Here is a 14,934-nt window from a genome sequence, read left to right as displayed (position 1 = left end):
TGGCAGATGCCGCCCACACTCGTCGGAGGGTCTGCCTTACAAGGGCTGCACTCGGCTAGAAATAGCCACACGAAATTATTAATTATTATTATTATTATCCATCTGACTGCCATGATTAATGCAGCATCGGTGGATAGATCACCGCAGGTAATTGTTTGTATATTACCGAATGCATTTTGTGATTTAACAATCTGTCATGTAATTTGGACTGTGGCATGTTGAAGCGTAGTTTTATGTAGTCCATGACCATTTTGGCGTAAACTTTTTAGTCTGAAAAAAGTTATGTCTAGGGGTTGAATTTAAAAAATTCGTTTTTTCCCGAAGGCCTCCTAAAGTATGCGTTCATCCTTGTGTGCAGCCCAAGAATCACAGGCAAGTAACTTGTTGGCGTGTTTTTCGTCTTTTTGTGGACAACTTTCTTTCGTTTGCAAAGCTAATATTTGAATTGATTCCGGTCTCAGCTCCAAACATACTCCAGTCGTATATGTTCACTTTCTGTAAGATCATTTACGTCAGTAATAAATATTTCTGCACGACGGATTATTTCTTCTGCTTCCCGATTCGCGTCCTTGATTGGACCATAGTTATATGGCGCGATGTTACTCCAAATTCAGTTTTAAATTTACAATGTATTGAAGTTTCATAGTTCAAAAAATTCGATCTATTTGGCTTCTTCAGTTGCCGAATGATAGACCCAATGTTGTAAATTTCAGAAATGAACCATATACCCTTTTTCCTTACCTCGTCAAATTTATCTTTTTTCTTCTTATTTGCTTTACGTCGCACCGACACAGATAGGTCTTATGGCAACGATGGGACGGGAAAGGAAGCAGCCGTGGCCTTAATTAAGGTGCAGCCCCAGCATTTGCCTGGTGTGAAAATGGGAAACCACGGAAAACCATCTTCAGGGCTGCCGACAGTGGGGTTCGAACCCAATATCTCCCGGATGCGAGCTCACAGCTGCGCGCTCCTAACCGCACGGCCAACTCGCCCGGTCGTCGAATTTATCTATTGTTTGTTGTGTGCTGTTTCCCTTGACCTCGGCTACACCTTTTAGTGTTTCTGCTACATGTTGCTACACCTCTTTTATTACTTTCCGTTTTTTTTTGTTTCGGATACCGCTTCAGTCGCGTTTCATACTTTATATGTTCTTTGCTATTTATGAGAGTTCATATTCGTTGTGGAGACTAACCCCTCCTGTCGAACTGGAAATATCCCCACTGCACTTCGACCGGTCTCGGAACATACTGTATGTGACGGCTGTACATTTCATAACACGCTGGTCCTGTCCCTGTGTACACCTTCGCTTAACAAACAACACCACGTAGCCAATAGAATACAGCCTACTGCAGCTGTTCACTATCACGTAACTATACTGCTAATAATAAGAGTTGGTGCCTGACATTTCTTAGAAGGAGGTCCGTTTACTGCCTGCCGAGGCGGGATAAAGGGAGTGGCTGTGTAGTTGCCATGGAAACGAGGGTGGGGCGACTGCGGTTGCCATGGAGATAACACTTCAGGGCAGCTCGTCTTGCTGGGAGTTGCCAAACCTGTCACTGTCACTGTTAAGAACCTGATTGTTTGTATAAGAGTGATCGCAAATGGGACGACACCGCCTGGCCAGGTAGTCTACAACAGATCACAGCGGTCAGAATGAAGGAGGGAACAAGTGAGCCGTAAGCGAGGGGTAAGAGTATGTAGAAAGGAATGCTGGAATGTGGCAACATCGTGAAATGGCACGTGCAGTGCTCCTCCCTCCAACCCTACCTGTCAGACGACAACTCTTATTATTAGCAATATAACATGGATAAATATGTACAGAAATGATGTGTTTACTCTTACATCTTAGATGAGCTGTTTCATCTACGACCAATTCCTACGACTTCTGAACCATTTTTACAGTTTTATTAGTTTATTTTCTTCTCGTGTAAACTTAAAAATTTGTCTTTACGTAGTGCTTGTTCTTAAGCGACGATATATTGTAGATCGTGTCCGTAGGACTTCGCCGTTACTCTGAGATTAATGTTGAAACCGGGTTGTGGGTGTATTATTTTTCTGTAAACCGGGCGAGTTGGCCGTGCGGTTAGGGGCGCGCAACTGTGAACTTTCATCTGGGAGATAGTTGGTTCGAACCCTACTGTCGGCAGTCCTGAAGATGGTTTTCCGTAGATTTCCCATTTTCACACCAGGCAATTGCTGGGGCTGTACCTTAATTAAGACCTCGTTCGCTTCCTTCCAATTCCTAGGCCTCTCCTTCCCCATCGTCGCTATACTATTTGTGTCGGAGCGACGTAAAGCCAATTGTTAAAAAAATCTGATGGTTTTACATAATGCACTTCTAGTATGATAATTGTTAACAAAACCAATGATCTTAATTAATGACTAGGAAATAATAAATTAAACATTTCTTCTCACACATAATAATAATTGTACCCCGAGATACACCCGCTCCGTTCATTCAAATGAAGCGCCTTGAAGAATGCCATCTTCAATATAAAAACTTGCAACAACTTGTGCAACAAGTTTGGACTTTTCTCTACAGATGTCTCTATATTTAAAAAAAAAAGGTCGTATCTTATGCTCTCTAGTGCTCTAGTGTGAAGAGGACCTGTTAAAATCCTAAAGTAATTTTTTATTTTAAGGTTTACTAAGCTGACTAGATTATACTTATTTTTTGTGTATTACAGTTAGCAACACTTTTATCTCTTTCCGCCAACTTCAAATATTGACCAATAGAAAATTTTGTATATTCATTTTTTAGCCAATAGGATCCGTCTTGTACCTTTTTGATTATCCAGTACATTTTGGAGTTGTGTCGGGCCTTAGCCCAGAGCTCTCTAGAACCTTCCTCTCGGGTATAAGAGCTGGCACCTTTTCGAGCCACCTTGTCTTATTGATCGTCCAGTTTACTGAGTGTGTGCTAATAGAGGAGGCGGAGGCGTCTCGCCCTTCATCGAGTATTCCAGCTGATTAAGCTAATGACAGCCATTTAATAACTATGTGATAGCCTGAAAACTAGCTCGAGGGGAAGGTTTCCAATCTTTAATTATGTAACCTTAAATTTCCGAAAATGTAAATTTCTATTTCTAACGTAAATTTCAAACTAGCTGAAATTAGGGAATAGAGAGTGCGATACCCTCTCGTATTCCCCCTCAACTTGATTTTGAGGTGATTATTGCTTTGTAACCGTCTGATATTTCTGTAACTGAAATTTTCTCCATATAGTCCCCTCAATAGTGAAGGATTAGTCTCTGTAACTTCGGGCCTTAAGCTCAAATAGGGTTTTAATCCTTTAAGTGCAAATTTCAAGGAGTGCAAGTGTCCGCCGCCGCATCGTTTTGATGTTTGGGCCAGTAAGTTTAACCTGTGTTTTTTGGTTTTTCCCACAAAGGCCCGGTAGAATGGATATTTCTACACTCCTGTAAAATTCAATCATTTATGTTAAGAGTTGAGTGTTTAAGACAGTGAATACTGTTTGAATTGTAAAATGTGGGTTGTGCCTTGAGAGGCCTGGAAAGTGTAAAATTTATTAAGCAAAGATGCTCTGGTTGGAAATGTATTAAGTTGAATGCTGCGTTTTGGAAGGTGGTAACGTTGTGGTCTCCTAGATAATTTTGTGGAGCAAAAGGTGCTCTTAGGGGATTATACGTTGTGAATACTTTGTGAAGGAAATTGGGAGGCCTCTCTCCTTGACTATTGAGTGGATGGAGCAATAGTGCTCAAGTAATATTCGTAAAAATTGGGAGTTAAGCTCATATTGTAAAGTTACAATTTTGTTGATTTTTCTGACTTCTCCTACTTTGTACCTAAGCTAACGAGCTAGTTATTTACCTGAAATCTTGTTCTGTCTCTGAGCGACGTGTTTTGTTAAAATTTGGCATTTGAAAAAAAAAAAAAAAGATACCTATCTTAGAAAGAAATATAACCATCATTTTAAAATTTTAAATCAATCTTCTGATTGCCCTTTCGTGACCCATTCATGCCCGCATCTTCTTTCACCTCTGTGATGCACAATAACACGGTAACAACAATAAACACAGAAAAGAACACTATCCGTATGTTGCTGGTGATGGCGAGGAAAGCGAGGAAAAACTGCCTCGGTAGGTTTTTTTAAATATCTCGTGACGTACTATATTGTGAATACATTGTAGCCAGGAATTGTATCACTACATGAAACCAACTTTGTTGTGGCCATTGACTGGTTAAAAATCATTGCATTATTTCTATATAGAAATCACATTTCCTCGTTCAATCCATCGCTTAACAGAATGGAAACTTAGTTTTGCTCTTTAGAAAGAATTGTCTGACTACCAGTTGCGTTATATTATTCCGTCCTCCTGCCTCGCTTAATTTAAAAGGCCTAATTTAGAATTCCTGGTTTAACATCGAGTATGCACCAGAGTGACCAGTAACCTCGCTGATACAATAACTAGGCCAGTTTCTGAAACCTACTGCTCGCTATTATTGGTCCCAGTGGACAAGGCTGATTCATCACCTCTTCTCCACTACCAGCAGCCAGTCAGTCCTGTAGAAAATATTATCGTTTTGCATTCTCACTGCCTGCCATGAGTTAAGGGCTCTACTGATTCATTGTTTGTTGAGGATATTCAACCAGAATGTTGTACACGAATTCATGCCATGGCATATAAAGTGGACCTGTCGTTGAATTACTGCACAACCTTCAACGCCCACTTTCCTCTTCAGTTTTTCTCCCCATCTCTTGCAGCTCGCCGTTCTTTTACTACCTACATCTGCCAAAATGTCCACGTTTTAAATATACATGATTTCATTTCTTCGTTAATTGTCTACCCACCTCTGCCGAAACGCCCAATCTTTTAAATATACATTATTTTATTTCCTAGTTGATAGCCCCATTAAACGAGGAACTAAATTAGTGTATTTAAAACAGTGACAGTTTTAGCAGAGGTGATTAGTAAACGAATGGTTCATTCCAGTCCGGCTCCTTAGTTGGTGCGTCCTGCCTTTCGGTTCAGGGGCCTTGGGTTCGATTCTAGGTACGGCCGGGGATTTTAATTGCGTATGGTTAATTTCTCTCGTTCAAGGCCTGGGTGTTCGTTGTAATATACTTCTTTTCATGTACATACAACACACCGCACTTCCAGCCACCACAGAGACACGCAATACTGAGTACATCCTTCTACATAGCGGTGGCGTCAGGAAGGGAAACCGGCCGTAAAACCGGGACAAGTGTCCATGAATAACGGCCTCAAGAAATTGGTTGTAGGGTTGACCTCACCATCCCCCTTAGTGTCGAGGTTAGGAAAAGTGGAAGCATTTACTATCCACTTCTCCAAGAACGTGTTCATTTCATCAAGTCAGTATATATATTTTAAAAATAAAGTTTCCCGATCCAAGTTATGTCTCAGGTCAGTGACATTTGAGAACGTTTGAATGTGACAATTTCGTGTTTTCTTCAACACATTGAGGAACTGTGGCGGAACAAAATTCCAACAGAGTGGTGTCTATTAAAATCTATAGCAATTGAAGTGACAAATTATTAACCTTTTTGGCACTGTAGGTAATTGGATGGATTAGGAGTTACGTGAGAGTAAGTACAGCTGCCGAGAAAGTACGAGGACAAGTGCTGTTATAAAGTCGTCGGAGCTATCTATTGTTAACAGCTTCAGTTTATTTTATTGCTTTGTGGTAGAATATGTGTATGGTTTCAGAACCGTACTTGGGCCTGTGAGCGTTGCAAATACATTTTTTTTCCATTTGTACCTACTCGTTAGATATTAGCGACGTGCCATAAAACCCATAGTGAAATTTCAAAATGCGAGTATCATCGTGTAGGCATTCCACGGTGTCATCCTGAAACCACTTATTGGAATTAAATGACATTCAACTGATTCAACCGGTGGCCGAAACTGATCGATAAACCATTATGTGTTGCTGTAGGCCTTCATCGCTGGGGTAAATTTGTCACTAGTAATTGAAATATGTTCTCACTCACTTAATGAGCAAGAGTGGAATAACTTTTATTCCTTGTGGTTCACACATCTTCCCTGACTCATCTCTCTGTTGCAGGATTCTCTCCTCTCCTTGGGAAACCCACACTGGAGTACCTTATACTCCGTTAACCCTCTCATGTATGAATTATTTTTTGTTTGCGTTTTGTGACGAAAGACACTTGTACGCGATGAAGTTGACCATAATGGTATATTTTTGAGTACTATTCTAGGCTTTTAACATTCCAAGATCGATCGTTACTGTCTACTGGGTACGTACTGCAAAGCTGTGGTATACTTGCACGACCGTAGAGTGGTAATATCTTTGAGGTTGACCCCAGAGGTACTCCTGAAGCCTGCAATAACTGGATGGGGAGGGCCCACAGAAAATAAATGGTGGTTGGTACGCCAGGATGTTGACGGGATGGAAGGAGTACCTTCGGATATAGGGCTGTTTTGCCGTCGGTTATGTAGAGAAAATCACTCGTATATGTATTAAATTTACTGTGAAGTGAAACAGATGATAGGGAAAATGTATTACTGAGCATCAAAAAAATAAATAATGCATAAAAATACGTGAGAACTCCAATGACTTCATACGAGATCCTCATTCACGAGAGGATTAAATTATTCAATCCTAGGAAGAAACGTCTTTGCTAATTATAGAGAATGTAATGTATACGATTTAGTCAGTTGATTTCTTTTTCATGTGTCGTGTCGGTACCAACATGACAAGAAAAATGAATCACGTAATCTCATTTGTATATCATATTAACAGTTACCCGCCGGCCCCTCCCGCAATATATCATGTTGTTCATGTTGCAAAGGTTTCGAGGTAGCGGATTAATATGCATGGTCTTTCGTGGTAATATAATATTATATCAAAAATACTTGAAAATATATTGCACCTTGGGAAGAAGAGGACCACAGGTATACTTATGAAATAATTGCAATGTAAGATTTAAAAAGGTCGAGTAAATTCAGTTTTTAATATTTTATATGTTATATATTTTTATTTAATTTCGATATACCGAGCTTGATAGCTGCAGTCACTTAAGTGCGGCCAGTATCGAGTATTCGGAAGGTAGTGGGTTCGAACCCCACTGTCGGCAGTCCTGAATATGGTTTTCCGTGGTTTCCCATTTTTCACACCAGGCAAATGCTGGGGAGTTACCTACCTTAATTAAGGTCACGGCCACTTCATTCCCACTGCTAGCCCTTTCCTGTCCCATCGTCACCATAAGACTTGTCTGTGTCGGTGCGACGTAAAGCAAATAGCAAAAAATATTTCTGAAGAGCTTTGGAATAAAAAATGGCGTCAACACATAAAAACCATAAACACTTCTACCAGTATGGCACATATCATGACCAATTTTATTTTATTAAATATTTGACGATATAACTACCTCTATGACGCGTCCGAGTGCCTCCTGGGCCGTGGTTCTAAGTTTGGCACTGATCAGTGGAGGCGTGTATATTTGTATAATGAACAAACACACTTACTTTTGATTTTATATATGTTGATGACATTACAGAGATAAAACACTGTGTGGAGGGATGTTTCTGCAGTGGTCTATAGTGTGTTCTTTTGTGTATTAATGTATCATATGGGATACACTGTGTCATTCCACTGTTTCCAAGAAGTATGAGGCGTCAAGTGTTTCGGGTGTATGGCATCACATATCTCATGCGGCTACAGGCATGATGGTTCTTCGCCTACCAAGCGACCGCTGATTATCCCGAAGGGCTGCAGATTACGAGGTGATGCATGATGAGCGCGACGAACCCTCTCGGCTGTTATTCTTAGCGATCTTGACCGGGGCGGCTATCTTACCGTCAGTCACTTCCTCAATTATTCTCATAGAGTTTGAGTGGACCTTGAATAGGCCTTCACGTCGAGGTAAAAATCCCTGACCTGGCCGTATTTTGAACCCGGTGCCTTCGGGTAAGAAGCAGGCGCATTTCCACTAGACCATTGGGCCGACTAGTATACGATGGATCAAAATTAGGAAACCAAAAATATTAATAAATAGTTAGATAAGCCATTCGATCACAACAAAGCCTATTTACAGTATTCCGATTGATGCTTTGACACCCCACGTCAGAATAGCCGTAGTTGTGGACGGACGTGTTTCTCTTCTGAGGACGCTAACAAAGACTTCGCGAAACGCTAAGAATTTACACTGACTGACAGAGCAAATGCAACACCAAGAAGGAGTGGTCAGAACTTTATGCCAATTGCAGGGTAGACTGACGTCACTGAGGTATGCTCATGATGTGAAATGCGCCGCTGCGCTGCGCACGTAGCGAACGATAAATGGGACACGGCGTTGGCGAATGGCCCACTTCGTACCGTGATTTCTCAGCCGACAGTCATTGTAGAACGTGTTGTCGTGTGCCACAGGACACGTGTATAGCTAAGAATGCCAGGCCGCCGTCAACGGAGGCATTTCCAGCAGACAGACGACTTTACGAGGGGTATGGTGATCGGGCTGAGAAGGGCAGGTTGGTCGCTTCGTCAAATCGCAGCCGATACCCATAGGGATGTGTCCACGGTGCAGCGCCTGTGGCGAAGATGGTTGGCGCAGGGACATGTGGCACGTGCGAGGGGTCCAGGCGCAGCCCGAGTGACGTCAGCACGCGAGGATCGGCGCATCCGCCGCCAAGCGGTGGCAGCCCCGCACGCCACGTCAACCGCCATTCTTCAGCATGTGCAAGACACCCTGGCTGTTCCAATATCGACCAGAACAATTTCCCGTCGATTGGTTGAAGGAGGCCTGCACTCCCGGCGTCCGCTCAGAAGACTACCATTGACTCCACAGCATAGACGTGCACGCCTGGCATGGTGCCGGGCTAGAGCGACTTGGATGAGGGAATGGCGGAACGTCGTGTTCTCCGATGAGTCACGCTTCTGTTCTGTCAGTGATAGTCACCGCAGACGAGTGTGGCGTCGGCGTGGAGAAAGGTCAAATCCGGCAGTAACTGTGGAGCGCCCTACAGCTAGACAACGCGGCATCATGGTTTGGGGTGCTATTGCGTATGATTCCACGTCACCTCTAGTGCGTATTCAAGGCACGTTAAATGCCCACCGCTACGTGCGGCATGTGCTGCGGCCGGTGGCACTCCCGTATCTTCAGGGGCTGCCTAGTGCTCTGTTTCAGCAGGATAATGCCCGCCCACACACTGCTCGCATCTCCCAACAGGCTCTACGAGGTGTACAGATGCTTCCGTGGCCAGCGTACTCTCCGGATCTCTCACCAATCGAACACGTGTGGGATCTCATTGGACGCCGTTTGCAAACTCTGCCCCAGCCTCGTACGGACGACCAACTGTGGCAAATGGTTGACAGAGTATGGAGAACCATCCCTCAGGACACCATCCGCACTCTTATTGACTCTGTACCTCGACGTGCTTCTGCGTGCATCGCCGCTCGCGGTGGTCCTACATCCTACTGAGTCGATGCCGTGCGCATTGTGTAACCTGCATATCGGTTTGAAATAAACATCAATTATTCGTCCGTGCCGTCTCTGTTTTTTCCCCAACTTTCATCCCTTTCGAACCACTCCTTCTTGGTGTTGCATTTGCTCTGTCAGTCAGTGTATTTCCTTGACACGGCAAAAACTAAAAATATCATGTCTATCATAAGTATGTTGACGATTGTTCGGAGCTTGAGAAGATATAGTGAGAATGTTGCTAGTCATTGAATTCGTGCTTAATTCGACCAAGATACAGCCCTACATCGAATCCGAATTATAGGGACGTGATTTTTATTTTCATTAATCTCATATCTTCTGTTTATTAAAGTTCGAACCTTGGTGAGAAATTAGTGACCATATTGCTCAGCTATCACACTCCAATTATTATTATTATTATTATTATTATTATTATTATTATTATTATTATTATTATTATTATTATTATTATAGCATGGAATGAAATTGCAAGGGTAAAATGAATCTTCCTCATTATGGACAACGTGGATAATATTGTCAGATTAGAACTGCCACGTCTAGATACAGACGTACCTAAAGTGCTCCAAATTTCTTTTTAGAATCGTTGAGGTTAAGACAAACATAAGAATCCAGTCCTCCAGCTAGAAGAATTAACCAGACGCGGCTAAAACTCCGTGGCCCGCTCGGAATTGAAGTCAGAGCCCTCTGAACCGAACAGCGCTATGCTGAAGCCGGACTTTGTTATTCTTCTTTCGTTGCAAATAAATGATACTTAAGTGACTGTCTTCCGAGGTTATTTCACTAAATAATATGATAGTCATATTGCCTTAGCTACCGTCGGTAGGCTTTTTAATTTTATGCCATTAAGCTTGCCGGCATGCCAATTACCAGTTACTCTACCAGTTGACTCATAAATAGTAACTCTTTTGGATGGCCTATTGTTAATTAATTTTGTCAGCTATACGCTGAATACTGCCTGCTGTCATTTCTTGATGGATACAGTATTTTTGCATCCATCTCTTGGCACAGGCCAGAGTAAAGTATAGCTTCCACTGAAGTCCCAGTCAACATCCATGGCTGTGACACATGACCAGTGCATCTGAGTGTTACGAAAGGTGCTGCTCATAGGGTCAGTCGTGCTCCAATATTACTTTCTGACTCAGTGAGGAAAGCAATGGCAAACTACCTCACCCCTCATCTTGCCTAGTACGCCTCATTTTGGTGCTGCCATTGGTTTTTGGGGTTTCCTTACAACCGCATAACCTTTGGTGGTGCTATTTGAGGATCCAACCAGCCTCTAGGCTGATGACCTAACAGACAGACAGACAGACAGACAGACAGACAGACAGACAGACAGACAGACAGACGCTGAATATGTCATCCGTTAGGTGTCTTGTCGGCTAAACACTGAATGTGTCATGCGAGAGTTATTTTGTCAGCTAAACACCGAATGTGTCGCGCGAGAAGTATTTTGTTTGCCAAACACTGAGTATGATATGTGTTGCGAGATGTACGAGTATTTTGTCGGCTAAACTCGCAATGTGTCATGTGAGACATATTTTGTCAGCCAAACACTGAATATGTCAGGCGAGAGGTATTTTGTCGGCTAAATTCGGGAGGAAGTGGGTCCGAATCCCACTGTCGGCAGCTCTAAGATGGTTTCCCTTGGTTTCTCATTTTCACCAGACAAATGTTGGGGCTGTACGGCTGCTATCTTTCCAATCCAAGCACTTTCTCATCCTTGCGTCGCCGAAGACATTCAATGTGTTAGTGCGACGTTAAACTACCAGAAAATAATGTTTTACGTCGCACGACAGGTTTTATGGCAACTATAGGATAACACAAGGACTGTGAAGGAAGCGATCATGGTCTTAATCGTGGTTCAACCCCCTGAATTTGTCTACCAAGTCGCTCGGTTGATCCACTTATAAATAGTTCAGTTATGATTATGAAATATCAACAAGACATACTGCTAGGCTACACTCAAAATTGGGAGTGCCTATTCAAAAGCTGCCATTTCCACTTCCAAAAAAACCTCAGTATTTCGTCCATATGCATTACAGTAGTTGAATATTATGGATTACCATGAGCAATCCAGGCCGGATATATGTAATTCCTTTAATGTTGCACCAAATCCCAGCACGAGTACGTTGCATGTGCCTTTTAATGGACGCTTCTTGCGCTTTTTCCACAACTATCTAAAGGTGGAAATAACAGCTTTTGAACACACTCCTCAGTTACTAGTAGGCCTGTATGCTAAACGTGCCGGCTTCGTGGACTAGGGGTAACGAGCGGCTCCCCGCTCAGGGCAGGGATTTTTATCAGGATCTGAGCACTAGTTCGAGCTCCACACAGCCTACATAAGAATAATTGAGGAGCTACCTGTCTGTGAGTTAACGGTCCCGGTCTACAGCGCCAAAAATAACTGCGATAGGATTCATCGCACTAATCACGCGTCACCACGCAATCTACTGTAGTCCTTCGGTCTGAGCAGCGGTTGGTTGGTAGATCACAGCCCTTCAAGGCTGAAGTGCCATAGCATTCTTTCTGTGTAATAATTGGCTCAGAAGTTAGAACCGATGGCCTTCTGAGCCCAAATTGGCGGATTCGGTCCTGGCTTACTCCAGTGGTATTTGAAGGTGCTCAAATACGCTAGCTTCGTGTTGATATATTTACCAACACCTAAAAGAACTCCAGCGGGACAAAATTGTGTCCATTGGTGTGTTTTAAAAACATTAAAGTACTATAGGCTAGTTCGTGGGACGTAAGACCAATAATATTATTATAAAATAATAATAATAATAATAATAATAATAATAATAATAATAATAATAATAATAATAATCGTATGGCCTCAGCTACCGTGTGCAGACATTTCGATTTGACGCCATCTGGCTGTCTGCTCGTCAATTTCGACGTTCCGTTTTACTCTAGGCCCACTAGATGGCAGACAGAGTAAACCGGATCTCTCTTGGGCGTCTATGGCTGAGATTTAATGAATTTTGTCGGGTAAACACCAAATGTGTCACCAGAGACCTTTTACATGCCGACATCGTACGACATGGAGTGTCTAATGGACTTTTCTCCGCCCTTCAAAAATCCGACTACCTCTGCCGGGTTTGAACCCGCTATCTTGGGATACGAAGGCCGACACTCTACCACGGATCCACAGAGGCAGCTATTATTATTATTAAGCTGTAACATTTTTTTAATAAATAGCTTATGCGACCACCGAATATCAATGAAAAATCGCTTGCGCTAATGAAAAATGCTGCACATATATTGGATTTAAATCAGTGTGCAAATAATCTTTGGAATTTGGGTTGTGGTTCAGTATGTGAAGTGTAGTCTCAAATCCCAAGAAATGTGTGAAGGCCAGACCTCATATCGGACAGTCACTAGGCTGAATAGGTTTAAATATAAGTTTATATCAAAACTATTATATCCAAACAGTAGGGCATCATGGTAGAATGAGCACCGGACACCTGTTACAGAAATGAGCTTACAATTGTAAACCCTCACTCTGCATTCATCGATCTCTGCTGTAGCGAACTGCGCATCACACAATACGAACAGTGCGTACTTCACTCGTCCTGAGCTCACAACATGATTGGTGGGAACTGCAACGTATTCCCGTAAAACCATGCTGCAGAACTCATGAATTCTATGAATTTCACTGGCTGGTAAACTGAAGAGAATCATCTGGACGGTGTATTTTAAATTATACGAAGTTTAGGAATGCTATGTTAATGTTGCTGTCGCCTTGAGTTAATGGGTAAGGAAGGCCTTAGCTTCCCTAACGAAAGGAAGAGCTATTTTTTGGTAATTGCCACCACCATCATTTACTAAAGGCTGGCCGTTGTTATTGCAATAGGAAGAACTACGAAGGGGATGAAATTGATAGACTCCTTATGCCACGTAAACTTAATACAGTAACGTCGTTCTCGGAAGTTAACTATAATTGGCCAAGGATGATCAGATGCTGAAAAGTAAGTGGAAAAATAGCAGACCATCTAGAAGCCCCGTAGTCACCAACCCAGTATCCTTGCTTCAGCCATAGAGTTCTGTCTCGAACTAATCTCACACTCCTCTTCCCATCTACCCTTCCTTCAGATATATCATTGTGTCGGACAACGTATCCAACAAACCATTTCATTCTTTGTCTAATTTCACGGATGATGCGAAGCTTTTTACCTCTCTCTCTCTCTCTCTCTCTCTCTCTCTCTCTCTCTCACTGTGTCATTATTGCTTTTAATTTGTCCAATTGGAGTTGATTTGCTACAAAGTGAAACACAGCATATGGAAGTATACGTGGCAAAGCCATTCTCTGACTGGCTGCCGGTTCAGTAGTGGTGTTCAATCAATATTTTTTGGTTTATTACATTTTCAACATCTTTCAACTGAAATATTCCAGAATATTATATTTCTCAACCATCCTAAATTCTATGAGGAGAGAGAGAGAAAGATAATTGAGACTTAATTGCAACAAATCTGATCAAGAGTACTGTCAAGTTTAATTACAAATAGCTTAACTGCGTAAAAATGGCGGAGTTTGGGCTTTTTAAGTGTATTGTTTTTTTGAAATGTATAATTTCAGCCTGTTATCTTATTTTGCATTTTGATGTTTATTGACAGTAGAAGTTTCATTTTGCTAGCGACACTATCGTCGAGTGTGTATCGTTCTTCTGTTTATCCACCATAATTCCGATGTAAATTTCAGGGTTTTTTTTTCATGTATTTGGGTCTAAATTCACTGTACATCTCTCCAGGTTGAGATATTTCCAACCAAAGGAATTATTCTCAGATGAGGGATACTGTTACTCTGTTTAATAGGACTTCAGACTACAGTAAACAGACTTTAATTAGTTAAAAATATTCTCGCAAATGCTGATTGGGGATAGCTGTCCTTCCCTTACAAAGAAAGGCGGGGGTCTGTGTCGAAGCTACGGCCGCAGATCGTTTGGGGGTTGAATACGTCGCGTGGGTGTTAGAAAGAAGTGAATACGCTGCAATTTTTGTTTTGCTTGCTAAACTCTCCTCTTGCGAATGTTGTGAAATCACATTATTTCCCGTCTGTAACAACTTTGCGTTTTGCTATGTGTTTTTGGGCTTATCTTTCTCCATATCCTAGACAGGAATAGTACGTTAGGCCTACTCGGTTAGTGCTCGTGCGCTCGGTCACCTTGGCTTTCTAATGTACCAGCGACGGCTGGTGAAGTACTGTCGATGTGCCATGACGCCACCAGTGTAATATATATATATTCTTTTCCTCTCAGGAACAGTATAAAATTTTCAGGAGAATGGCAAAAGGGAATTATGTGCCCAATCTACAAGAAGAAAGGAGATAGAAATCTTCCGACTAACAGTAGAGGAATAACTCTGCTGGATTCGTTGAGTAAGATTTATACGGGCATTTTGGCTAATAGATTGAGAGATTGGGTTGAGGAACTCGGGATACTGTCGATTTTTCAGGGTGGGTTTAGGAAGGGTAGAAGGATGACTGACTAGTTAGG

At 42.2% G+C, this 14,934-nt stretch overlaps 1 protein-coding gene across 3 annotated transcripts in view; it reads left to right on the top strand.

The window, feature by feature from the left end:
- LOC136873924 (multiple PDZ domain protein) overlaps positions 1–14,934 on the top strand; it is a 2,156,217-nt gene that overhangs the window by 437,179 nt on the left and 1,704,104 nt on the right. The window lies entirely within an intron of this gene.

This window comes from Anabrus simplex, chromosome 5 (assembly GCF_040414725.1).
Source record: "Anabrus simplex isolate iqAnaSimp1 chromosome 5, ASM4041472v1, whole genome shotgun sequence".
NCBI classification, from domain to species: domain Eukaryota; kingdom Metazoa; phylum Arthropoda; class Insecta; order Orthoptera; family Tettigoniidae; genus Anabrus; species Anabrus simplex.
Note: the sequence above shows the minus strand (reverse complement) of the source record. Positions and strands in the feature narration are given on the sequence as shown.